The sequence below is a fragment of the Manacus vitellinus genome, unplaced genomic scaffold, assembly GCF_001715985.3.
Source record: "Manacus vitellinus isolate BGI_N305 unplaced genomic scaffold, ASM171598v3 scaffold_7_pilon, whole genome shotgun sequence".
Classification (NCBI taxonomy): Eukaryota; Metazoa; Chordata; class Aves; order Passeriformes; family Pipridae; genus Manacus; species Manacus vitellinus.
In genome coordinates, this window is record NW_021940813.1 from 28,085,564 (window position 1) to 28,109,535 (window position 23,972).

Consider the following 23,972-nt stretch of genomic DNA (forward strand, 5'->3'; position numbering starts at 1 on the left):
GACTTGTCAACCTCATGAAAAAAAGCTCTGTGGTACTGGGCTGAGTCTTCGGCATTTCCCTTGGCTCTGGCTCTTAATATACACAGCACAAGTGTATGAACTTGTGCTATGAGTGGACTGTGGGTTTCCTAAGTTGTTAAGTGTAGTAGTTTAGTCTAGGCCTTCCTAGGTGACCAGTTTGTAACCAAGGAAGTGCCCATATTACCTGTTTTTCCCTACAATTTTTACGTAAGCCAGTGGTATAAGAAGAAAGGAGGAGAGGCCTTCAGTCTCTTTCCTTCAGCGGCTTTGGAGGTGCAGGTTCCCTGCTGTTGAGTCTGTCGTGTTGGGGAGCGAGGCCTGGTAAGGCCTTGCCGACCTTGGGAGGCGGAGGTTGCCGGCGGTCGTTCCAGCACGACTTTCTGTTGTCCCAGGGAGAGTAGTAAGATAGTCTTTTGCTAATTCTTTTAGTTGCTAGATCTTGGGCTATTGATCGTGTATATTTTATTTTGGTTTTTGTTCCTTTATTTTTTTCCTTCCCCCTTTCCTTTCCCTTTTCTCTTGGAGTTGTGCATGGTATTTCAACTGTACATAGCTGTATATGTCATAAATACGTTTATTTTCATATAAGTTTGGCTAGTTTGGATTTTTCATAGTTTTTTTCCTTAGCACTGAGCTGGGTGTATTTCGGTGTTGGGTCTGGGACTTGGTGGGGAGCCAAGTAAAACTTAGACATTAAGCCAAGTGATTTGTTAGTCACAGATCATCATAGATGTGTTTAGAAGGGAAGTTTGGTTTTACAGAGCGATATAATAAAGTGTACGGCAGTTGCTGATTGTTACGGTGTGATCAACCATGATGTTCCTTTAGAAAAAAGCATGTGTTCTTTCCCATGCCATGTTAATGTAGGCTTTAAGACAGAATTTTCTTAATGCATGAGAAATTAATATCAGTGCTTTCTTATCACTCAAAGAAAATGAAATACAAAAAAGGAAACAACTTGTGATTATTATGATAATTTATTTGCTGGACAGAATTGTTGCTACCCTTGAAATTGGCTTTTAATTTCAGTGAAACGGAAAAACAATTGGTAGCTGTCTCTTATACAGTGGGTTATTCAGGAGCTCTCCAAAACCAATGAAAAAGCCAATCAAAGTGTTAAGTTTTTTTTTTTTATTTTGACCTCTTGCCTGCTTTCCTTTTTGAACTCAACCTAATAATGACAGATTTTCTTAAGGTTAAGTTCTTGGAACCTACATTTGTTATTTTTTTGACTATGGACACAGAGAGATCAGATAAATGAGACATCAGTAGATGGATTTCTGCTCAGAAATAGGTGTTTGTCTGCACATCTGTGGGTGAGAAATGTTCGCAAATATGCAAACTTCTTTATGCATGTAAGTTACATATACACACAGACTCCTAAATTTGGCTTTATGGCTGTACAGGGTGTGTATTCCGGTAAGTAGGGACAACAAAATAGAAACTTTTGTAGGTAACAGAATATAGGATGAAGATATGTAATATTTTCTGAGGGCTTTTTTTTCCTTTAAAGTTCTGTTCTGTTGCAGGAGCATAAGTAGGTTGTAGTGTGTGAATGGAGTTCATGATGCTAAGTAACAGAGAATGAAGATTACACAAACCCATCCTTTCTTTGCTTATGATACCTGCCAAGTCTCCAGCTGAGGGAGTCTTTCTTCTTGGCTCTTCTTGGTGTCATTAAAAACTGTGAAAGCCAGACACTAAATTGGTCAGAACAGACCCTTTACATTTTGGCTATCGTCCTCTCTTTATGGTCTGACTTGTCTCTTCCTCTGATATCAGTGGGTGTTTGATCAAACCTTTACTTCTGTGGAAATCGTAGAGACTGGAGATAAATCGTATAATTATAGAATGAAAAAAAACTTGACATTTTTGTAGCAGGAGAAAATGTAAGTAATGCAGAAGGAAGGAGTGCTGTTACTTAAAACAGTCTCGTAATTTTGTCTTGGTAGCAATTGTTGCATTTGTTGCAAGTTCATTAACTGACTTTCTACTATGGTTTGTAGGGCTTGTGGTTACAGACAGTTAAACCTGAAAGTCTCATGCTAGCACTTGCTGAAGTTTGAAGTGAAGGCAGATGTCATCTATTGTACAGGAAACAGCCAATTTCTTGCATTAAGCTTGTAGCCTTACATTTCTGTCTCTAAAACCACGTAATCTGTTGAAAATACACAGTGAACATCTGACCCTTGTAGTGTGCATTTAGACCTCCGCAGTTGTTAATGATGAAAAAACGTAGTACTTGTTCATACCCGGTTTTGCTGGTTTTTTAAGTACAGTATTTTGTTGCAGGGTTTGCATTTTATCTGAATGATTTTACTGTGTAATAACTGCTCCTGAAAAGGTAGAACTTCAAAGTGAAACAGACTGAGAAGGAAGGAAATAGTTTGTAATTAATCAGGCAACAGAGAGAGAACATATCATTCCCAGTTGTAAAAAAATCTGTGTGTTTCTCTCTTACAATGTTTATAAATGAAAAACAGTCTTCTAGTGGAACACTGAAAGTGTCCTTCTATCCTGGAATCTAAACCTCAAGAAGTTAGAAATAGGACAAGCTAACATGAGGAAAGATAACAAACAATATACAGAAAACAGAAATACTACCAGAACTTGTAGCCCTTTAGTTTTAGGTGAAAAATGTAATTTCTTTCAAACAAATGGCATCATGTTCTGGTTCATCAGCAAAGTCTGAGAGGTTTAGCTCTTGCAGGTGAGAGTTGAAGTGACCGCATGTTGCTTCTCTGAGGAATAGAAAAGCCTGGCTTTAGCTTTGGTGTCTCTTTTCTACTTGCAGACCTTTGGAACCGAGAAATTATTAATGTAATTAAATGTAGTTTAAGCAAAGCTAAGAGGTTTTTTGGTAACTGTTGAAAATGAGCTGAAACAGGATGTGCTTGTTTGCATCAGTGGTACTGTTTTTGTAAATGTTTTGTAAGTGCACTTGCCTGGGCTCCAGCCCAGTTGTCTGCACCACTCTGAGAGACATGAGCCTGCTGTTGGAAGTAGGATGGGAGTGAAGGGCTGACTCAGATTGGGTTTTTTTCTGCAGGTTTTACTGAAACAACCAACACCAGTCTGGCTTGAACCAACTTGCTTGGGCCTCTACAGGTAGGCACATTACAAGGTCTTGTAGCAAAGAGGTGAAAAATTATGGGACCTATTAGTAGCATGAGTTCTTTCTGCTGAAGGGTTATGGGGATAACAGGTGTGAGCCAGAGGCAGAATGAGGTCTAAAATACCAACAGATTTCATTTTGGACTTGGGAATTAATACCTGAAGGCTACCGATTTAGTCAGAGGAACCTGAGGTCTCTACAAAGTTAAATACTTTTGTTTTCTTAATGCTTCTAATTTGTATCACTAGAATACTTAAAGTGGTTTTGCTGTATTAAACATTAAACAAGGAAACAGTTGCTAAGACGTTGTGTTTACAGTTTTTGAGTAGAGGTTCTCTGTGGGAGAATGCAAAGACTCCAGAATTCATAGTCTTTGCTTTCTCCCACAGTTCTCCAGTTTTGCTGTCACTTTTGCTTATACCTGTCAAAAAACCCCAGAAATGTGGATCGCAGATGTGTCAGGCTTTGCTGATGTCTCCTTATGTTGTGTCTTGTGTCTCCACAGATTTTCTGACCTTTTTTATTTTTTATTTATTGCCAACTGGATTATTTCAGTCTTGCACAGAAGTGAAGCAATTCAGTTATTTATAGTTACTGATCAGTGCTTCCTAGCCGTTTTCTCAAGGGAACAGCTTTGTGCAAGACACCTGACACACGACTGATAACTGTGTGTTGGCTTTCTGCTCCTCCTGTGCTCAGGGGCACAAAACTCACGCCTTGGGAAACTGAGTTATTCCTGTTTGTCACCCAATCCTACGTATTGAAAACAGCTTTAAGTCGAGCACTGATGTCTTTCCTGTGAATGAATTCACAAGAGTGAATTTTACTGACATTGGTGAAGTTACTTGCAGAATAAAGGAGTTATCTGACTTGAGTCAGTGTTTTAAATAACTTCTATTAAAGAAATTACCTATAACCATAGGGAAAACCACTTTGTCCTTGAGCGTTTTTCAAAAACAAATTGAAAGGAGTTATTAGAGGGACAAGGGGAAGTGGCTTTTCTGCTTGGCTTGTGGATGTATGGTTGTAGAGGCAGAGGGCAGGTGTAATTAAGTAGAGAGCACCCTGCAATGTAGCAATGGACAGATGATGACTTTGCCTTTTTAGGAGGGAAGTCTCACATTGGTGCTGTTCTTCTAAGAGAAAAGCACTGTCCTTATGGAGGTAACCAACTCACTTTTTTTGTGTGTTTTGTGGCAATATGCATCCTTCTTTCTGCTACTTGAACCTGGTCTAAATATTTCAGCAGTGTTCCAGCCCAAGCAACTGGAATTGTGTGCAGCTGCCTTGCTGCCAGTGGTCAAAACTCACTATTCAAGCTGGGTATAAACATTGATGAGGTTTCAAATAATCCTAAGGGAGAGGTCCTCCTAGTTGCATTCCAGCACTTGAACTTCTGTGGTTCAGGTCTTCAAGGTTCTCTCTGCTAAATCACGAAAGAGCAGAGATTTGCAATGATGATTACTTAGTTTTAGAAATCAGATCTGAGACTTTGCCTCGTCTTGCAATGTTAGCAATTGGGCATTTGAGGAAAACATTCAGTATCACACAGTTTATAATTCCTGACATGTTATGTAGGTCCACAGGTGCTTTAAAACTTCTGACCCTGCATCAGCCTTGGGACAACACAATGACAGAGGGTGTATCTTGTCCATGTAATGCTTGTCCCAGAAGTTTCATCCTGCCTTTCCTTGGTTTGATCTTCAGTCTCTCAGTGCAGCATTGAGCCACATGTAGATGAGTATGTGCAGTAAGATGGGCAGGTCTCTACTTCTGTATTGTCTTCTTAATGTATTTGCTGAACTTATTCTAAAGAGATTCAAGCTTTGTAGACTATGTAGCTTCATGTTCTAAGTGACATTTCTTCAAGAAATATATTAAAGGATTTCTTGTAAATACGAGAGTTACTTCTTCGGCACAAATTTTACATCGCTTAAAAGAATGCCAGGAGAAAAACATTCCTGCTTTTACTTTTAAAAATTACGCTTGTCTATATTTTTCAAGTAGATAATTAGCTTTGGATGATTTTGTGGCAGCACTGTTTTAATCATCTGAAGGGTGACAAAGCACATAGACTTGGCAAAATAGAGCAGAATTACTAAAAAGAAAAGCTGATTGATTTTGTGCATTCACCTGTAATGAAAGGTAAGTGCTTGATTGTGGTGCATGTGTGCATAAGTGGGGACATTGCTTTTAATTAGCCCCAAGTATACAAGTCTCACTCTTTAGCACCCACATGACAGGCCATATGGTGCAAAAATAGGTTATATTTTGTTTGTTCACACAGGCAACAGGATGAAGATTTTCCAGGAGATGGAATGTTCTTTGAATCTTTAACTGTATAATCTCTGTCTGAAATAAAACATACCAGTTTAATTACTTACCCAAAAAATTATTTTGTCTTTTTTTTTTTTCTTATTAGGTTTGTTAGCTCTCAGGCTTTGACAGATCACAGAATCACAGAATTGTTAGGGTTGGAAGGGACCTCTGGAGATCATCTAGTCCAACCTCCCTGCCTAAGACTGAGGGACAGAGAAAAAGAGAAACAGTAATTTCCAGAATTTTCTCATTTTTGTGCGTGCAGATGACAGTAGGAGCACTCTGGGACTTGGTAGCACTTTAGAGGTTAGCTTGGAGACATCCTGTTCTGTACCAGCTACTCTCAGGATGCTATTCAGTGGCTCATGTCTTGCTGGGATTACCGCCATACTGTAGTACTGCCCCCTACTTATCAGTCTTTTCCACACCTTCCTCCAGTGTTCTTTGTACTTTGAGAAAATCTATGAGTAGGTGGTTTTGGAGGAAAAAGGAGGATGAGCAGCACCCAAAGCTTCCAAGATGTAAAGAAGCAACTCTGTTAGTTATCCTTTCTTCCTGTATTTGTCATCCATCTCTTCAAGAAGACCCTGTACTTGGTAGCTCCTCCTTAAAGTACAAAAACCAGTGTGTGGACTTGAAGAGGACAATAAAAGGCAACTGCTTCAGGGAGCTGTTACAAATTTCAGGGTGATGATAATAGAGTATCACAGAAGGATTAAACTTTGCAGTACCAATTTTTTCTTTTCCTGTGGATGTGTAGCTTCTGCAGTATTAGAGGCCAAACCTGCCATGGTACCTTTCCAGGTCTGCAGCCTGTGCAGTAGAATATCCTGTGGAGGCTCTGCACAGCAGTTCTTCTGGAATTACTGATGTTTTTCTTCTTATTGGCTTTTTTATCAGTGCCACACAATTCTAAAAAATGGTGCTAGAGCCAGTCAGTAATGCAACACTTGGAGAAAGCTGTACTGACAATAAAGGGGTATTTATGTCACAAAGCCAAAAGCCCAGGAGTTTCAGGGATGGGTAGTCCAAAACAGCATCCTAGCTCAGCCTGTCATGTGTTTTGTGTAACTGAGCTACAGCATGCTCCGGGATCCTGGAGGATTTGCATAACTCCATATTGCAGCTTCAGGAACCAAACCTTTGAGCATTGCTTAACAGCAGGCCAGGAGTTCCTGATCTGTTGTCCAGGAAATGGTGGAAACTTGCATGGTATTGCTTTCCCTTTGTTTATTATTATTGCCCTTATTGCATTAGAGAGGCTAAGCTGACCTTAAATACTTCATGTGAAGTAGCACTTGCTTTGACAGAAGAATTTGGTATCTGATGGTAGGTGTCTAGTCCCCTTGAACAAGGAAGCTTTGATTCGGGGAATGACTTTTGAAACCTCTGATAATAGAGTTCTCTTGGTTTAGTGTCTCACATACGTTCCTGCCAGTGAGACTTATAACTTTCAGGGAGTGATAGGTTCACATGGGAAAATGCTATTGGTCAAGATGTGATTAGGACCTTTGTCCAGAGTGAAACCTATGGAGATCTGCATGTCTCTTCAGACACCTGTGTCAGTGGAGGAGGCCCTACCGCTGTCAATGGGTGCAGTTAACTGCAGCAAAGTCTTAGGTACAGGCTTAAAACTCTTCTACCTAAATTCAAAATGGGAAAGAGAGCTGAAAAAGGTGTTTGTATTTTTTTCCCCAGAGAGTTAGCAAATATTGTTTTTGTTGCCAGATAATACTTCTGTGAAGCTTTCCTGATGATCTCTTCCCAAGTCCTTTTGTCTCCTCTCTCTTCCTTTAATGTCACAGCTTCCCCAGGCATCTCTGGTTTTCTTCTGAGCAGCCTGTCAATCAAGCAGCTAATTCTTGCAGCTTACAGGTGTGTGCCTGTCTCTCCCTGAGTCACTCCTCTCCTAAATCCATCATCTCTTTGGATCTTTCACACAGTTAACTGTGAGGTTTTTCTTGCCCTGACACACTTTGCCCTAAGATGACTTGCTGTGCACTTTTGCCCTCTCTTTTCCATTTCCTGTTCTTTAAACTAGTTCGCTCCATTAGCAAGCCACCACAGTGCTATTAACTTCTCTCCTTTCAATACTATATGCTAAGAACTGCTCTCAGGTTGGTATGTTAACTGGAACTCATATCCTGTTGATGGTAACATTGATCTTTGCCTTGCTGGGAGTCTTCATTCCCCAGCTCTGACATATCCTGTTTCTGTCTATCATCTTCTAAGAAATCTCATACCTCACAGACAAGTTCTTCCCATCTATGTTCTATTTTGAGCTCTGCTTTTACTGGATAGCTATTTAACTTTAGCACTTAGGCAACTGCAGCAGTTCTGTATATCTTCTGCAGAATTTTTTATTTGTTGGTAGGCCTGATTGGGGCATATTAGCACCAGCAGACTTCATCCTCTCTGAAGTTTTAGAGGAAAGCAATTGCCTTCAAAGAGGTGAGTCCTGACACCTAAGTCAACAACTTAGCTCCTGCTTAGCTTAGGAGCCCTGAATTGCAGTCAGCCTGTCTTCTTTTACCAAGAAAGTAGAAAATACAGTGCATTTTCTGACTCTCCTGCACATTCTTGTTAATGTAGTCTATTCAGCCTCCACATTGTATAAAGGGTATATAAAGGGTAGTGCAGATTGTAGTAATTTTCAACCTATTAAAACGATCAGAGGCGTTATAGAATTTTAAGGCATGACTTTTTAGCTTCTATTCTTAAATATTCGTTTATTCCTGCTTAGCAGGCAGCATCTGTCAGAGGACTAAATAGATTTGTTTCTTTATTGCAATATTTTAAGTTCCTATTTTTTCTTCCCCCACCCTTAATGGGAAATTTTTCAATGAAAAACTTAACTCTACATGTTTCATCTTTTCAGTACCTCAGTTACAGGGTTCTAGCCCACGGTGATGTGGAACGTTGGAGTAATAAATCTGAAAAGGCTTCTCTAAGGGCAAAACCCCCAAAAGATCACAAGTAAGATACCAAAAATACATTACTTTCCTGTGTGGAATTCTTTTATGTGGGTTAAAAATTATTATTTTCTTTTCATTCTCTTATGTAGCCACTAATTGCTAACAGTGTCATGCAAAGTTTGTTACTATTTATAAAAAGGCTCAGGCAGGTCTCGATTATATTTTTTGAACCTGCAGTACATTATTTTTTGTGAGGAAGAATTGGAGGCAAAGAGCTAGTAGAAGAAATGTGCCCCATTTTTGTACAAAAAAGGCTTGTGCTGACTAGCTACTATAGTCTATAAAAATACATTGTAGTCTACAAAAATAAATGTTGAGCTTATTTATATGAAGCTGACAAAGCATCACTTTTTTTGAAATAGTGTTTGGCTGGTATTTGTGTGGTTTCAGCCTATTACATGAATTCCTAAAAAAGGCAGATTATTTAGAAACTCTGCCTAACAGGTGCTTCTTGAATCTTACCCTTTTTTAGAGCCACTGTAAAAAAGAAAAACACTTATACTTTTGAAATTGGTTTAATGTGAGGATAGCTTTTACTTGTCTTTAATTTTAAAGTGCCCAATTCTCCATCTTACCTACAACTGTAACACTGAATTACAGCCTGTGTATTTTAAGAGTCTTTCTGTAGTTCCTGGTGTGGATCACGTAGTTTCCATGCTCTGTAGCCTTTCTCTTTGCTCAGCTTGCTGTCTCTGTTCACTATTCATTTAAACAGCAAATATTAGTATAGGGTATTCTATTTCAGAAGGCCTTTCATGGAGGGTTATTAGAGTTGTTTTTCCCTAGAGAATTTAACATAAAATTAATGCTATTTTGGATTATAGCAATCGCTGAAGTATTTTTATACTACCTGTCTTTATGGCTCTTGATGACTTATGTTTGTATCGGTGCTTTTGCATTTATAGCCAAGTCTTTTCAGTAAGTCTTCTTTATCTCTAAAATGATTTCATGAATTTTTGAAATCCTCAACTTGCAAAAGAATATAGTTCAGAGTGCAGCTTTCTATGAATGTGACTGTCATTTATTGAATAGTTCTTTGAAGAGTTTTATATTGACTAGAATCAACCTCACAAGATTTGGATAGGAGATAAATGGATATCTTCCTTCCAAAACTAAGCATTATCCCAGAGTTACTTAATAATACCTTGAAAGAAAACTTGTCCAGTATTTAATGCACTAATTTAAGATTCAGTTCCCAAGACTTTCTGCATAATGTCAGGCAAGTAATGAATAAAATCATTACAGAGTGAGTGAGGCGGGACCTAGGAACTTGTGCTTCTAAGCCTCAGACTCAGTCTCCTTCATTCTTCCATTTGAAAGAAAACAAAACACAACCATCCAGACCCACTCCTCCCTGCCAAAAAAACCAAAGTGGATGAGCTGTGGGAAGGAAAACTTGCCTTCCTCAGTTTTAGGTGAAAAACTGTGAGGTGATCTGGAGAACAGTTAGTGAGGATAACATGGCCTGTTGTTTCCCTGATCTCTGGGTCCATGCTTTTTCTCTATCCTGACTCTGTCTAAGGTGCAAAATGTATGCCAACATACCTGTGCTTTTCTCCAACTAATCTCAGTGAGAAGGAAGCCTTGGGTCTCTGACCCAGATGAGACTGGAAAGGACAGCTGCAGCTCCCAGAGGTGTAGGGTGGCAGGACCTGTTGGCTGTGACCACTGTGAACCTCATCAGGCAGCTGCAGGAGTAGCCATCAGTTCCAAACAGCTGAAACACATCACAGGCAGAACTAGAAGAAGGTAGAAGTAGGGGAGAGCAGATTAGTATAAAATATATGTTTTATTGCCTTTATAATATAAAAGATGATGTCAATAAACTTAACAGCTGTGCACATCACTTCTGCATAGCCAGAATTGTATGGTGACTTACATGGATCTGTTCAGGGGCAGAATGAATGTATGCCATACATTTGATGGGAAACTGAGCAGATGAACATAGGATATAGATATGAAAAAAATACCTTTAAGTAGCACAGTTACCATTGTTTTTTATTTAATCATAATACCTTAATACTGATCATGCTTCTCATACAGACACATAAACATTGTTAGAGGTCAGTGAGACTCTAATGCCTTAAACCTGGTAATCAAATGATGCAGTGTCTTCAGTTATTACCTGCCCAGTCTAATTCCCTTAAAATTCAAAGACTCAAAGTCCTTTCCAAAAACACTGTATGATGCCAACATCTGTAATATTTGATCTCACTTTAGGCACCAAGACATCTTAAGCAACAAGACCTTTTACCATACTAGAAAGTGAAAATAATCTAAAAATACATATAGCAATATATCAGTACATACTTATGGATTATACAAAACCAGATAAAACTGATTGAAAAAAACCCAAACAATAAAGCAACTCATCACAGCACTGATATATCACCTGGTCTTCCAACAGATACAGGGAAAAAGATGTCATAACTGGTGGGTCTTTTTGGGGCAGTCTGTATTTTTATATACCTGCCAAAAAAAAAATTTATTTACTTAATAAGGAGATTCTGAATTTTTTTTAATCATTATTATTTTCATTGTTTTACTGTCTCTGTAGGTTTACTGCTTTGTAGTTGTTCTTAGAATAAGACATAGAGCCTTTGACATTAAGATTTTTTGAAATCTTCTTAGAAACACTGAAGTGCTACTCCTAGTGAGCTTTTTCTGTGACCTAATTTTAGGAAAAATCCCAAATGATCTGAAGTCAATTAAGTTCTGAATGTCAAAATTTAGATTAATCATGAAAGAAACATATCCATTATCAGCACATTTAATAAGCTTTTCCACCTTGGGCTCCCACTGGATACACAATCCAGCGTGTAGGGTACCTTAGTCTTTGAACGGTCCCATTGATTATTTGGTGTCATTAACCTGGGGAATAATTTGCAGTGCACCATAAATATAGAGGAACTTAAAAGTTGTGGGCTTGCTGATAACTCTTTCTGATTGGATTGTTATATAATGTATTTTGAAAGAAGAAATAAAGAATTTTGAGAGAAGAAAAATTGTTTAACTATGGCCTTTCTATTTACGAGATCTTTTACTGATCAACATACATTTGGAGACCCTCTTAGCATTTTGTGAAGTGCTCTATTACACTGTACTAACAACAGGACTTTTTTTTTTGCATTGCAAAGGCAACGAATGCCAAAAATAGGAATAAGAGAATGAGACCCTTAAATGTGTCTAGATAGGCAGTTTCTTTTCATGGCCTTACTGATAAGGAACATATTGGAAGATGATTTCCCTGCTGAAAATAGGGACTGGTTAACTTGCAAAAGGGTACAGATGAATTGAGAAGATAAGAACAAAGCATTAGAAATCTGTTGTGCAAACAGAAATCTCATATTACAGCTGCTCTTTCTTTGTGTAAATGGGGAGTAAATTTTATAAGAAATGCTACAGAATAGTCATCAAAAGTGTTCAGCTTTGCATTCAGTTTTACTGGTTTTTCATTTGGTTTACCCAGTGCAGCAGATGGTACTGGGGAAACAATAAGTCTTTGCATCGACTTTCTCCAGCATTGACAATTGTTCTTTCTGAGGCATTGAAGAACCAACCAGTCATAGATCACCACCATGAGATCTGCAAGTCCTGCATTGTGAAGACAAGAGGAGAAATTTCAGTCTGAAAATGTATAGAGTGTATTGAATGAGCAAAATGAGTGGATGTAGAGAATACCCGTCAGAGTATATGATTTTGTTACACAATGTGGGGATCTGTGGTAAGTCAGGCAGTAACATGCTTGCCTCAAAATGAGTTTATACCCAGGACTGGGTGTCTCTTTTGTTAGGATTCACAGGTCAATTTTCAATTGAAACAATTGTGTGAGTGCAGAAAATGGGGCATGCTGATTTATAACAGAGAGGTAGTTGTGCATTGTAGAGAAAAATAAAGATTGTTTGGATTTGGAAAACTTGTGTCTATATTGATAGAATAAATTTTCATTTTCTTGAAAGCCAGGGGAGACTAGGTGTTTTCTGACATGCTTTTAGTTATCCAAACTGAACTCTGTGGTGTATATATAAGATTGGAGATTACAGATAATTCTGCACTTGCACTGTATTGGGTGTTTTCAGGAAAAAGCCAAGCTCTGAATATAAGGGGAATGAGACCTTGCACATGGTAGTTGCAAATGGTGCATCTGATTATCAGGTTTAATGTGTCATTAGGGTCTTGCTGACCTTTTCTGTCAATGCAAAACATGGACAGATGTTAGCATTAAAAAGAGAGCAGAAGTGGATAGCTGTGAGCAGGCTGGCTGCCAAAAGATCAGCTGACTCTGTGCTGACATCAAGTGCAATCTGGAGAGTCCTTCTTACCCAAGCAAGCTTTCACATGCACCAAATGTAAAATGCAGGAGCCACAGCAGTGTCTGTAAAATAGTCTCATATGGTCAGTACATCTTTGTTGCTATGAGATACATTGTCCTTGTTTTGTTTTGGCTGATTTCTCTGATCTTAGTCTTTCAGAGTCTGTTGTTTCATCTGCTGAGAACAGAGCATGAAGAGGAATTGGGCATTTAGGTTGAGTTTTGCATTTTCACTGGATGTGCAGGAACTCCTTCCCTGTGAGATCTGCATGCAGTGTGTTACAGGAAGATTCTCATTTTGTAGTCTCTTCCCAGTGCTGGCTATGTAGCTTTAGGTTGTTAGAAATAGAAAATATATTTTACGTGGGTCATAGCTATAGTAGTAACTTGAGGAGGTGGTCTCAGTGGAGAGATGTACTTGTGTGATGGAAATGGTTTCCCACATCCTCTTAAAAGTTGCTTTGCTAACTGCTTTTTAGAGGGGTGCAGGATGCTATCAAGACATTGATGAATGATGTAGTGGTGGTAAAAAGTTAAACTGCTGCAGTGTGTCTTCTTGTTTATCTTCAGAAACCTTCAGATAACTCTGAGGAGTAAGTGCATCCTCTTCCCTCCTCTCATACCTAATCACTAAAGCTCTGCTTTCATGTGTGGCTTCCTCTGTTCACTGTCTGTGCAGGATAAAGATTCTTGTTCTGATGCTTTTCCCAGTAGGAGTCTTAATTTTCCTGAGAAGCAAAGTGCTGTTGTCATAGCATATCAAAATACTCATGAAAGGTAATTAGGTGGAAGAAAGGAACCTACAACTGAGATGCACCGAAAGGGAAGTCTGATGGTCAGGTGAACAAGACACTGAAATCTAGTTTCTGAATTTAGCTTTGCTGTGGACATGGGTCAAGTCAGTTAGCTATGTTTGTAAGATAATGCAAAAAATATTTATCTTCTCAACTTTTTGCCTATATGTATTTCCAAAATACATGCTCCTTCTGGAGTGTGTGTCTTCTACTCTGTGTGTGCTTCGTGCTCACCTCCATGGATGGCTGTTCCCTGGTGAGTACTGTAATGCCCATATCAACAGTAAACAGAATGTGAGTCTGTTCAGGAAATTAGCTCAGCTTTTTGTTTTGAAAATGTGTGTCAGTGCTCCTCAAAAATTAGTATCTGAAATCCCAGCTTTCCACAGGGCTCAGAAAAACAAGGCTACAAAACATTAGAATGCAGCAGACAATGTAGCTGTTGGAAAGATCACTGGAAGGCTAGGATGGTGAGGGCAGGAGGATACTGGCAGGGGTCCTCAGTCTGCTTCTGTTACTTTATTGCATTGGGAACCAGCTCTGCCCTTGAAGAAAATGAATGCTTTTTTTTATTTTTTCCATTCCCTCCCCTCCCCAAGACATTGTAATCTAAGAAGAAAAAGGCTCAGGAATGAAAGTAGAGGTTGGTGTTCTCAGTAACAACAATCTGACTGGACTCTGAGCTTTCATGAAAAACCAGGTTAATAAGAAATCTGACAATCTGGAATAGGCTGTGGGAAACCATTTCCACCATTGCTGGCTTAATGATGACTTTTAAGAAAATTTCCAAACTAATTCCTGGAGACAGGAAGATGATGATGATGAGGAGGGGGAAAAAGGTTCTTGAGTCTAGTACCATTTTCAATAGGTACTATAGAAAGGCCTTTCCTTTCTTATTTCCGAAAGGAGAAAAGGTAAAAACTATCTGTAGTCCTTAAGGAGTATATAATAGTCTACACTGCTTCTTAATGCAGAATCTCTTACAGCAGTGGTTAGTTTAGAAGGCTGTACTAAATTTCTGTTCAAGATTTCATCCCACATCTGTGTACCTTTACCTCTGTTGGGGTAAGAAGCTTCAGATTTTCCCACTTTTTAACTCAACAGTCCAAACCATTTCAACTGCAGGAGGTCCAGCGAAGATGACTGATCAAGTGAGGCAATAGGAAACTGCTGCCTAGAGCAGCTAAATCACTTCTGATTTGTAGATGGGGTCATTTGCAGGTAAGGCATGTATGTGCATTATACACAGTGCATGCTCACTTTTGGTGTGTTTTATCATTTTGAGGCCTTTAACAGCTCTTTTCTTTGAGTCAGTTGTCATGCACATCTATGCTCTTAAATGGACAGCAGCACAAAATTGAATGTAGATATACAATTTCATGCCATCCATTTTAAACCAGACAAAACCCACAACCACACACCCCCAAAAGGAAAAAAACTCCGTCCTCCAAATCCCCAGATATTTGAAGTATGATCCAATTTTACCTTCAGTTTTATCTTCTCTGGCTGTGTAACAGAGGCCATTTGGACCATGGCCTTGCTGTTAGTTTTCCTGTTTAAAATCTCAGGGGTCTTGGTTTGGTTTTTTGTTGCTGCTGTTGTGTTTTTTGTGTTTTGTTTTTTTTTTTTTCCTCTGACATGCTGTGGTTTTTAGCATTCTTCTGCCTATTCAGGCATTTAACGCACAAAAATAAAGCCTCAAAAACTTGACAGGAGCAAAGGTTACTGTCATTAGTAAATTGGGAAAAAGGGTGGGATTCAGTAGAAGATTTTCCAAATGATAGCATGCTAATATTTTTAGGGGAAAAGAGTTTAATTCAGTGTACCTTCACAGATACCAGATATTCTTTATCCCCCTTGTTTATGTTATCTCCGTTAGCATGCTTCAAGGATTGTTTTGCTCAGCTTGATTCTTTCTCATCTCTTGATCCCTGCCAAGGCAGTGTTCTTGGCTGCTTTGAGATACATGGAGTAAACATTCACCATCAATAGCACGAAGTTTGTTCAGTGGTTTTAACAACCAGATTCAGTACTGAAGAGTGCTGTGCAGATACCTGTATTGAGCTGGCGTACCTTTCATTTGATTGGACCTTGCAGAAGAAGGAATTCTTTAAAATGAAAAAAAAATCCAAAGAACCATGAAAGTCATGCTTTGATATTAGCCTTTGCATGAGAAATCTCAACACAAATCTGTTTATCTGGGTGATAGCCAACTGGATATTTGCTAAGTATGAGGAAAGATGTTCTGCTGTAAATGCTTTGACATAAACCAAGTGCTTTTTTCCCAAACTGTCTGGGATGTTTATATGAATGACTGTTAATCAGGTCTGTGGATTTTAATGGCATTGTTCCTTGGGCCAGCAGCTTCTTTTGACAATACTTGCTCGATTCATCCCACCATGATTTGTTTCCATGTGGTTGATGTGGTGGCTCAGTAGTAGAGGGCTTCATCTGCCTTTGTGGAGTCTAGATCTGTTCAACACTACAACTGCTATGCCTTTCAGAAATCTGTGTGATCAGTGCAGCATAGCATGTCAACACTGTCCAGTATTCAGTGCCTAACTTTGGCTTCATGATGCCTGTTCTCAGTGTTTTGTGGTAGGGAGGCTGGCAGGCCTGTGAAATAGGTAATCAAAATGCTTCTTTGACTAGGTGATCAGTACCTAGTGACAGGGATAACTGTGGGGGAGGCTACCATAACTCAGCCCTGAACCCAAATGTGCTGCTCCTGTCTGTAATGTAGCTATTCTCTTCTCCTGTAGGCTCTTATCCCTGCTAAACTGGGGTCAGGCGCACAGGGTTTCTGCTCGTGTGCATTCCAGAGTCCTTCCTACAGTTCTTTCATCTCACTGCATTTGAGATCAAATTTGCCCTCTCCAGAGTACTTGATGAAATCAGAGACACTTTGCTATAAAGTTGTCACGATACATGGATATTACCCAGACTGAATAATTTTGTTTTAGAATCTTTCCTGGGGTTTTTGAGTTCTTCTCTTAGTCTTGATGTGAGGTGTGAGCATACAAGTATCTTGTAGTAGCACATCACCTCACATACCATGGTATCGACTTGGTTTGCAGAGCAAGCTTTTGCATTCATGATAAATATATTTGTGGTGAAGAAAGAAACAGAATTGCTATTCTGGTGGAAAAAGACAAACCACAAAATCCAAACCAAACCTCCCTCCCCCATCCCTGATTATGTAGAGGATGAAATTAAACTTGCTGCTGAAAGAATAAGCTGGGGCAGTCTGCAGGCACACACAGATACACAGGCAGACAGTGAGTGTCTGCGCGACAGAAAGGGACCAAGAGGGAGCCTTGAAACTTAAACTCCTCCTGCAGCTCTGCATCTGCTCTGAGTCACTGGTATGACTCACACTGACAGTGTTCACGTTAGCTAGCGTTCAGATGGAGCAGCTCTGGCAACAGAAGAAGCAGGTTATATTATTGATTACCTGCTGCAGCAGACAGTTGCACCAAGATTTTTTTTTACGAGTGCAGATGACAGACAGGAGGCTATGCTGAGCACCGTTATTATTACTGTTGTTTTCATAAGGTAAGAATTCCTGTTTATTTACTAGAAAAATACATAAAAGGGAATTTGGAGCTCGTAAAGTCTGAATTTCTGCTGCTGTTATTCTCAGAGGATGCTGATCTTCAGAGCTGCGTTACTGCAAAGCTTTGTCTCGACTGTTTGCTGTGCCATATGGAGAATCATATGGCTAATGGGCAGCGTGAGTCCTAGGAAACAAAATAACTATATTCTCATTCATTGATGTTATGTAAGGCATGGCAGCCATGTTAAGGACAGAAGACCTCTTTTGAAGAAACAGTGCTGCTAGATGGTAGGGCAAGGGAAACAATTAGTTTTTAAGCAGCTCTCTGTTCTTTGGAGAGCACTGCAGTTCTCTAGTTCTTGCTTAAAGCTGCATTTACTGACTTCCAAATTTCTGTGTCACTAGAATAAAAATCAGTGACATTACAAGTAGCAAAACAATTGTTTACCTTTCGAATCACGGTGTTGTTTTGCCTTCAGCAGTCAGGCTGAGACTGTGCATGTGATCCGTGCAGTGCCTGGATGTAAATAGTTTCTTCGAATACTGTAAATGATACATCCAGATATTGAGGTAGTTTTCATCTTGTGCCACTAAAAGCTCATATATATATATACATATATATATACACACACACACGTGTGCCCTGTTCTTACAATTCGTTATATGCAAAAAGTAGGACATATTCTAGTTTTCTAGTTAGTGTTGACATGTGCAGAGTGGATAAAACATTTGTTTGTAGTGGCCTTACTGCTGTTTTATTCACTCTGATGCTGTAATTTTAATGTAGTTGTGACTGGTATTGCTTATTATTCTTGTGTAGAATTCACTGAGTCTCGAACCTTTGCTGTATTCCCCACAAGAAATTTTTATAAGTTAGGGATTCTGATTTTGAACTGCAGTAGTGAATTTATCTTAATTTCTTCTTTCTTTCCTTTTTACTTCCCCCCCCCCCATTTATTTTGGGTTTGGAAGGCAGTGTCCTTTGAAAGTGCATGTTACAGTGAGGTTGGCAGCTGCTTTTAGTAACAAAGGAGCCTGTTATCTTGTGTGTTATTTTCAGAATTAGAGAATGAGGGTATTTTCAAAACCCAGTCATTTACTAGCTTACTTTCAGGTACTTGAAACTATCACTAATTTCCTTGTAGAATTTACATAAGAATGACCACTATTTTCTCATCTCAAAAAAATTGGTGCTGTAGTAAGGGCATTTAAAAATGACAGCATGCTTTAGGTTCTTCTGTTTGTTAATTTATAGCATTTGCTGATGCACGGTGTTTTCATTGCTATGAATTAACTAGATTTGATGTTACTTTCTATTTTAAAATATATTAGGTTTCTTAATAAAATGTAAAGTAAGGTTTGTTAGTGCATTTGTGGTATCTTCATACTTCTTGTGATGTCCAACTTGGAAAACTATAGTGTGAGAGAAGCTTTTCAAGCAAAGGCACTCAGGGACACCCACGTCCCAGAGCAACATTTTGGTGACTAATTTTAATTATTTATGTTTCTGATATAAAATATTTCTCATGTTACAGCATTATAAATACAAGCTAGTTTTAACAATATTAGGCTTGATTTTGGGACTGTTCACTAACAAACTTCTGGTATATGACAGTCTTTCCTTCCCCTTCCAAATTCAAACAAGTAGAAATAAAACAGTCTTTGCAGTCTTAATTTTTGCACGGATTTGTATCTGAATTATTGTTTTCCAAGATTCTGTTGGAATCGTGTTTGCCTTCATGATTGCCTTTAAGCATATATGAATTTACAATACGAATTCTGTATTATGTCAAAAGAGAACAAATAATTTATTTTAATAAAACTCAATTATATTCAGTTAAGTTTATGTAATTTCTTTATTAATGCATTGGGGGTGCAGTTAAATAATTAACAGTTAATGTTTTTTAAAAGACATCTGAAAAACATGCTTAACATCTAAAGACCAGGATGACAGCCCCTGAGTCAACACAACCCTGAAGACATCCTCTCCCTCGTACTTGTCCATAAACTCTTTGTGCAAGAGTTGCCTGCCAGAGAGAACTCCCTCTGATTCATGTCGTTCTCATGCTGCCTGCTGTGTCCCTCTGTCTGCCTCTGGAATGCCATTAAGTGGAAAAGAACGTCACCTGAAAGAAGAACATCAGCTGAAAAAAAGAACAAAAAGTCCAATCTTGCAAGATAGCTAGACAGTTGGAGAGGTTCTGGGAAGAACTAAGGCAATTTTAGTAGTGATTGTTGTGATACTATATCAATAATTATATGCCTTCTTTGGGATGTATTAACAAGTTACAACTGAAGACATAAATATCCAAGGTAGGAGTGATTTGTGCAGGGAAGTGATCGTATCTGTGTTAAGTGCAAAGAAACCAGATACGTCTGATCCTTCTGTGCTGGGACTTTGTAGTTAACTATAAGAGGTGTTGTTGAAGCCTGCCCTCTAGGCCCTCTGAAAGTTAGTTTTTGTTACCTTAAGTTGGCTTTGCATCAGAATGCAAAGTTAACAAATGCCAGAAGCTATGAGGATTATTTCACTGGTACTTTTGACAGGACTTGAACTGTAAGAGTTCATGATTTCCCTGGCCTTTCTTTTCTGTGAAGCCAAGCAGAAGATCCCAGCTTACTGTTCTTCACTCCCGTTCCTTGTCTACAGGACATGGCTGTTTTTCTCATCTCTGCATGTCTCTACGGAACCATGTTTTGTTATCTCTGCCCTTGCTAAAGCTTTTTTGAGCTTCCTGCCCCTTTTTGATTCTCACTGGTGTAACTTTTGATACTCCTCTGGTGTAACCTGTTTAATGATTCTCTCCCCTTGGTAGTTTTTCCATGTAGGCAAGCCTTAAATGATGCAAAGCTTATGAAATTCAGCTCTTCCCTTTTGCCCCTGTGCTGCTTGTGTCACAAACAACAGGGTGGGGTATTCAGCTGTCCTTTATTTGTTTTTTTTTTCCTCTGTAAAACCTGCTGCTTTTTTTTCTGTGGCTTATTTTGTGGCCATGCCCTAACCTTGTTATTCTGAGCCCTTCATCAGCCTTCCTGGCACCTGGGAAGCAATGCTGCTGGATTGACTCTGATCTCTTACATGTTCTGCTTTCTCAGTCCTTGAGCAGAAGTTTCAAAACAGACAGTGGCATCGTCCTTGGGCATGTTGTTCTACCTCTCCCTGCCGTGACAGGCGGAAATGACTCTGCAGGAAACACAGCTGCTGCTGTGGGTAGAAAGTGGAGAAATGAGGGGCATAGAGAAAATAAATAAAGCATTTCTACAAAATTCTTGAAGCTCTGAGACCTCCAATGAAGGGAAGCACTTACTCTCTTGTTTTACACAAAAGCGACATCAGCAATGATTTATAAGTAGCCTTGCTAAATGGCTGGTGAAGAACTTAGGGGAAATCCAATCTTGTAATAGAAATGAACTTGTATGAGTAATCTTTAATATGGGTGATTTTTTTTTTGTATTACAATTTAGCCTAATGATCAACCCAAACCATACCACTGCTGTATTAAATGCTCTGTTTTACACAGAGTAAAAGGTGGTCCATGCACTGAATAAGGATTTATATTCTTTTCCCACAAAAAAAAGGGTTGTGATATTTTCTGTAGTGATTTGCTATTTGACATTAGACTTCCTGAAAAAGGACACTGCAGTATATGAAAAAACAGCAGTATATTAGTGTTTGTGTGGTACATCCTTGTCACAGAATAGAACAGAACAGCATTTCTGTTTTCAAAGTGGAATTTGAAGTGGAGGGAGGGAAAAAGTCTGTATGAGTTGATTCTTTTTTTTGTTTGTTTCTTTTTTTTTGCATGTTAGAAATAAGCCCATGTAAACTGGAGTAATACTAGAATAAAATCCTTGGACGTGAACAGTATGAATAGCACTGCTCGCAATTCTGAACCATCTTCTTTGTTGGAGAATTCTTTTTATTTGCATAATTTTTAGAGATGACAATTTTTACATCAGTTATTTTGGGGATCTTGTAAATGTGTGTGTGTCTAGAGGGCATCCCTTTGGTCCCTTTTCCTGTTCTGTGAAGAACAGGAATCTTGTTTAGATTACATTTGTTGCCTGGTTTTACAGAGGAGGGGGAAAGAACTGTTAAATCTTTGTTTCTACTGTGTCCTGAAAAGCTCCTCACTTAGTCCTGGAGCAGTTCAAGCAGGGGGACACAGAGAGGTGGTGAACGCATCCCATTTGCCCTGGAAGGCAACTGTTAGAGGGGCTCTCACCTCATTGCATTGCATGAGCTTTTGTATCCCACAGAAAAAGTCACAGTCTCAATTTTTATCTGTTGAAACCTTTGTGTATTAAGCATGTGCTAGTTTAAATAAAGAGTGAAGGGTACAGCCTATACTCTGAATATAGCAATGATGGTCCTTTCATTTGCCTTCAGGGTCTGAGTTTCCACTTGACCAGTCCTGCATGACTATAGTCTCCCTGCCCTGCTCTGGAGTCAGAGCCAGTGTAAGGATCAGAATAGTTCATTTTGCTCTGGTTAAATGAGATTATAGGCAGGGTTATGTTATTTCTGTGCAGAATTCTCCTGGTATTTTATAGGGACACAAAAATCTAGGATTAGCTCAGTTTTCATCTCAGTTTGATGCTTTGCTTTTTAAAGCAGCAGAGTACCTCTGATTCTGCTGTATTGACTTAAATACATGGCAGTGAATTGGTAGGTTTGATGTCTCACATAACTGTGAATTGACCTTCTGTGTTCAGGTGAAACACAATTTAAAAGGAGCAGGTTCATGATCCTTAATTCAAATTTACTCTTTAGATAAATAGTTGCTAGTGCCAGATGGCAAAGCAGCAACAGGCAGAAGTGAATAACAGAGTATGTTAATTTCTGCAGGTTATTTGGGCAGCAAATCTGCTTTAAAAACAAAAAAAGAAGAAGACAGCATTTACAATATTTTGGATTGTACTAAAAAGCCAATAACTTCATCGGGTTTCCTGTGTGTGATGGGTGAATGTATTATAAGTCCCAGATTCATAAAATAGAAACTGCTATAAAAGATTTCTTCTGTCTCATTTCAGAAATAGACACTAATAGTCTGACTTCAAAGCAAAAGATTAATTTTTTTCCCTGGCATCGATGTTATTTCTGTCAAGCAGCTGCGAGAGTTTCTCCTGAGAACATATGGACCAGCATGGTAAAATATTGATTTGTTTCATGCACATAGAAGGACGTGAAATAAATAATACCATGCTGACAGTGTCTTCTGTTGTTTCAGGAAAGCTTTCAGGAAGAGCTCTTTTGAGCTCTGTATGATAGCATGGAGGATTTGTATGAAAAGGATTGTGTCACAAATATTCCTATCACTAAATAATGTGGCTGTAAATACATGACATAAAAATGCATGCAGCTAAGCTGGCTAGAGTGAGGTCTTTCTGTCATAAGCCCCTCGAATGTGGGTGTCTGGGAAAAGTTCATCAAATTGTTCTCTGTTCCTTAGCTAAGCGGATGACTTTCAATTTTGGTAAACAGGAGGTAGTGAGTAATAGGAAGAATGTGGCCTTTGTGGTTTTGCCTACATAAGAAAGATTTCTTATCGTTGTCCCATTGCTTTGTAGATTCTGATGAAAACATGGTATGAAAAACATTTATCCTTCTACAGGATAGTGATTTTATGCAGAAAAGTTGCGTGGAAAAGTGGCTACTCTTTTGCTGGTACATATGCAGTGAGGCAGACTTGCAAACTAGACCAGAAATGGACTTCGTAAAGAAAGGCTAATGGTGAATTAGACAGGATTCTTGGCTGCTCTCCTATGAATTCTGCAGTTCAGCTCAGGAATAGAAGGGAACTGGGACAAGTTTGTTCTCAAATATATGAATTTCAGAGAAATTGCTTGTTGTCTTAAAAAGTAACTTGAGAGTGTTTATGTTTGCAGATTGGTCGTTTTTAGAATTTGAAAATTAGTGTAAGAATTTATACATTATGTAATTTGCTTTTTCCCAACATTAGGTATTGCCAGTTACTGAAGTTTTAGTTGTAAGTTTGTCTTGAAGTGATGTGGTGTCTTACAGAGGCTCCTGTGAGAAATCCTACAGGGCTTTGCCATCTTTACTGAATTTTTACAATCAGTTTATCTACAGCACTTTCACTAAAATACATGTTAACTAGAAATATCCACTTAAGGATGTAGGCAATGTTATAAATTTAAGTAAGAAGTGGGAGTTGAATTGAAGGGAGTTGTGTGGACAGCATTTAATCCATGCTTCGATGGTGGTCTCTGGATTGAAACCACCACTACCATTGCAGGAGGTGCTCAATAGGCTTATTTTGATGAGCTCCACAAAGCCATGGCTGGAGGGATCAGAGTGAAATACAGTCAGAATTGTCTCCTGTGGCACAACGTTAATTTATCACATTTAGTGCTATATGATGAAATTACATCCTTTATTGTTGCCTGCTTTTTACTGACATCTTTTGCGATTGAATACTCATGAGTATTACTGCCTTTTGAAGACACCATGTCATTTCGCTGCATGGGGATATGGAAAGGGATGAGCACCTTCAAGGTACAGAGAGCAGTGAGAGGGGGGAACCTGGTTGGGCACATGGAAGGATAAACTTCCATTTGCACAGGGAGAGGAAACAGCTGCTTTTGTGCTTGGAAGTGAGGGGAGCCTGCCAGCGTCTGTGTGTGTGTGAGCCGAGGAAGGGAGGGGCTTGGCTTCAACACCCATAGTGTCTCAGTTTTTACTTCATTGTAAATGTTTTGACTTTTTTGTGAGGTGTGAGTATTTCTTAATAGCTCAAGAAGAACTAAATGTTCTTTCCTGTGCTCATTGTGGGATTTATATTTCAGATATGTAGACATCACAGCCTTTAATTTAATGGAAAGTCAAAATGTAACACGGGGCCACTGGTAAGATTTT

General features: G+C 38.9%; 1 protein-coding gene across 8 annotated transcripts in view; it reads left to right on the plus strand.

Annotated features, from left to right (window-relative positions):
- Window positions 1-3,064: 3,064 nt before the first annotated feature.
- Window positions 3,065-23,972, plus strand: part of INPP4A (inositol polyphosphate-4-phosphatase type I A) — a 104,497-nt gene continuing 83,589 nt past the window's right edge. For 6 of the 8 annotated variants that reach the window (XM_018084071.2, XM_018084070.2, XM_025896245.2 and 3 more), the window contains exon 1: window positions 3,065-3,129. The gene's annotated coding sequence lies outside the window, so the exon portion shown is untranslated. Of the gene's footprint in view, window positions 3,130-16,762; window positions 17,092-22,159; window positions 22,243-23,972 lie in introns of those variants that run through there. The other 2 variants (XM_029964693.1, XM_029964694.1) reach the window with 2 other exon arrangements.